The sequence below is a fragment of the Octodon degus genome, unplaced genomic scaffold, assembly GCF_000260255.1.
Source record: "Octodon degus isolate 3935 unplaced genomic scaffold, OctDeg1.0 scaffold00423, whole genome shotgun sequence".
Classification (NCBI taxonomy): Eukaryota; Metazoa; Chordata; class Mammalia; order Rodentia; family Octodontidae; genus Octodon; species Octodon degus.
This window is the reverse complement of record NW_004524999.1, coordinates 184,643-188,593: the sequence shown is the minus strand read 5'-3', so window position 1 is coordinate 188,593 and position 3,951 is coordinate 184,643.

Genomic DNA, 3,951 nt, shown 5'->3' with positions numbered 1-3,951 from the left:
TCTCCCAGATTTGAAATTGTTTGGACTATAACCTAGATTTTGAAACATAGACATGAGCTCTCTAAAGAAGTCACTATTTATCAAGATCAAAGCTTTGTAAATAAAGCCAGGTTTATATTCTACTACCTACTCCTCCCTAATACATCCATTTCCTTAACACTTTACTTACTGAACATGTGCAATACCCACAAGATGAAAGTTTTTCCCTATTTCATATTAATAGAACTTTTAAGTAATCATTTTGGTTACTTATTTTACCAAAACACATTTTGTTCCCCAAGGTTTAGCTTCTTTTAAAGTCCTGGTCTTCTTACACCTAATACCACAATTTTTAAAATACCTTTTCTCATGATGTTTTGTAGTTTCTTACCATCTAAATGTTTATGGATGCAGAGGAATGTTAAATTAATGGTGTGTCCTCTATGATTTTTTTGTCTTTGTCAATTATTAACAGCCCTTTCTATCCTGCTGTACTTCAGCAGCCAATTCCTGTGAGCATAACCTGAGCCCCTTCACCCTCAGAGCAGGCTCCCATGGAATGCTAGGCCTTTCTGCCTGGAAAGTCCTTGTACGCCTCAGCTCTTGTCAGCTTCCACCCCACCCACTCTAAGACTTTACCAAGGTCTCCAGTTCACACAGTTCATCCATTGGCTCACATCCCTGGGCCTCCGGAGCAGCATAACCCATGATTCACTAACACTGCTTACAAACCCATCCCCACCCCTGAACCTTGGGTGAGTCAGCCCCGCATTCTCCAGGCCCACACGCAGGCTATAGCACCAAGCAGGCTTGATGGATGATCTCCTCATGCATCCCTTATCAGCCACTCCCCACATCAGCTATTTAAACTTATATATTGTTTGGTAGAACCAATCTTATCTTTGTTCACCTTTTCTCAGTACCTTGCCTTTTACCACATGGGAGAAATCAGTAACACTAGGAAATATTTCCACCCCTACCCAGGGCCTATATATCTACAAGTTCATCTATCTTGCCTCTTTTCCTGAGGTGGAAAAAAAGTTCTTTTATTTATTTTTTTTAAAAAAAGAAAGAAAAATAAATGACAATAATAAAACAGATTTCCAAAATAGGCTAGTAGGACAGTAACAACAATTAATACATTGCATACTGTTATCTATGTAGGAGTTATTTAGAGTATAAGATATAATCAAAGCCAAACCTTGTGTTTCAGCTCCAGACTCTACAGCTCCTATACTTTGGAGACCTATTTCAAAAACTCCTGACTCTCCTAGTTGTGATTATATAATTATATATGTGTGTCAATACTTACTGACCTACACACCTAAAATGTATATTTACTGGATAAATTTTAAGACTCAATAAGTCATTAAAACTTCTTTTAAAAAATCCTCTCTTCTGTTCCTTTTTTCTCTGCTTATGAATACACTCTAGCCTCTGCCAAAACAAATAAAAGCTAAATTGAAAAATGTCCTCAGTACTTGCTGGCTATACAAGCATGTCAAGAGCTCCACCTCTGAGCCCAGTGGGTCTGCTGTGGGACGTAAATAAAATAATAGATCTCATGTTTTTAAGGGTCAATATTATCTCTGTCTCATATATGAAAAACAGCCTTTAAGAGGCCTCATGTCTTGATCGTGGTGTAATCCAAATCTGTAGCAGTGGCTGGGAACTAAATTCAGTTCTGCTTGATGATGAGCTTACAAAGGTCTTCAAAACCCAACCCAGCAAGGATGAGTTAGGTGGGGGAAAAGTAGGGAGGTAATCAGTTGCTCACAATTTCCATGGACCTCTCTTGTGTGAAGACCATGTCCTCATGGCTGGGTGCACATGATAGCCCTTGCCAGAATAAGGAATGTAGGCCAAGGGCAGTTTGATGGACCACCAGACAAAATATTCTCGATCCATAAATCCTCTCCTATATTTCAAGATAAGGAGAGCTTCTGTCCTGAATTGTTGGTGGACAGACAGAGAAAGTAAGGCTAGAAACACCAAACGGCATGGGTTTCAGGCAGAAGCAAGAATGAAAAGCTGCCCTTGGGGTATATTTATGCTCATATACAGAGATAGACCGCTCTCAGTCCCGAGGGAGGGATTGTGACATTCTCATTTATGACAGACTTTAAAGCTGATTTCACCAAAAAAAAAAATCTTTAATATAGAAAACTAGCCTATAAGTGTAGAGTGCTGTATCAAAGCTATCTGTGATGTATAAGACCCACAATCTGTAAAAGAAGTATTCATGTAGGTTGCAAGTGTAACTCATGAGGACTTACAAATCTATTAACTGAAAAAGTACTTATTACACAACTTTTTATGCTTAAAAAACCACAGGAGACAAGGAAGAGATAAGGGACACCTTTGGCTGCTAATACAAAAAATTCCTACATTTACTATAGTCAAGTGTATAAGAACTAGAAATTATTTACTGAAAGGGCATGACTAGGACCAAGCATGCGTACATGGAGCTTGAGTAGTCACATTCTGTGATACCTGAATGCCTACATTGGCACTGTCAGTAAGAATTCCAGCCAAGAACCCTCATGTTCAGAATCTGAGTTGAGAAGGTACAGACAGAATGGAAGTTTTCAGTTACCAGAACCTGGAAAGGGGGTGCTGAATCAGTATTTAGATTAAGATATAGGAAGAGTATATCCTTACTAATCTCTTCTATCTAGAAGGACTTTACATAAAATATTCTGAACCCTTGAGCCACCAAGGAATATTTCAAGATGTTTCAAACTCTGTGGAGAACACATATTAAATAATAGAGAAAATAAATGTGTGAATGTGTTTGAATGTATTTATACATGGACAGAGGGAAGTGACATAGCATCAATCTTCCAGTATTGGAGATTGATCCCAGGGCCTTCCTCTGGAGCTATGTCCCCAGTCACCTTTTCGCTTAGATTTTTTTTAAATTTTAAGACAGATTTTGTTAAGTTGCCCCAGCTAGGCTCAAAATTTTGATCCTACTGCCCCTGCCTCGCAGAGTGCTGGGAAGAAACATTTTAATAGATCCAGCCTGTCTCTGTGGTTTTGAGACTACCAAAGCACTTGAGATCTATTCCTTGGGTCAATTATGTTGCCACAAATGAATATTTAATGAGAGAAATCATTCAGGATTTCTTAATTTACAACTCATTTACATGTGATTGGGAATGCCAATTTCAGAAGCTATCTCAAGAGGTTTCATACTTTTAGAAAACAGTACTTAACATGTTTTCTCAGAAAGCTTGGATGCATTCTTTAAAAAAGACAAAGTATTTCAGGAAGTACAGAGTCTCATCACCTGTCTTAGCTAAACAGTCCAGTCAGTTCTGGTCTTCCATGAAATCCATTCTGTTTGATTTGAGGACCTAAGCAGCTGCACCAGCTGAGTCACAGACAATATTCCAGACCTCCAACTCTGTTCCCAAGATAGCTCTGGCAACCTCCAGAACCACTCCACTCCTGTGCTAGGGGACTTCCAAAGGGCACACCCTGAATGCTGGCCACATTAGTTCTAGTTCTCAGAGAAGAACCTGACAGCAGAGCTGAGCTAATCACCCCAATGCTTCAAGATTTTCAGGCTCCTGCATAAGCCCTTCTCAGCTACAAACACCTCCCAAGCCTGACTGGAAGTGTGCCTGGATCTCTCCGCCCTTCATTTCCTTCCCTCTTAATGGGAGCTCAACTGCTATATGATTGAGGAAGGTAGCTGCCTCCACAGGAACAGGAATATAAATGTCATCTGATGCCAGGGTCTAGGCTCTGCCAAGTGTCAGGCTGTGTCACCATACCCTCACCATTAAGGTCACTAGTGTTGAGACAGAACACATTCTTCTTCCGGGACTCAGTCTGTTTCTGACACTTAGTTACAATCTCTTAGCTGAATCAAGAGTTAGAGAACATTATGGCTGGAAAGGCTTGGAGAACTCATCTAGTCTCAATCCTATGCCACAGGAATCTGAGCTGCAAGGTAAATTATTT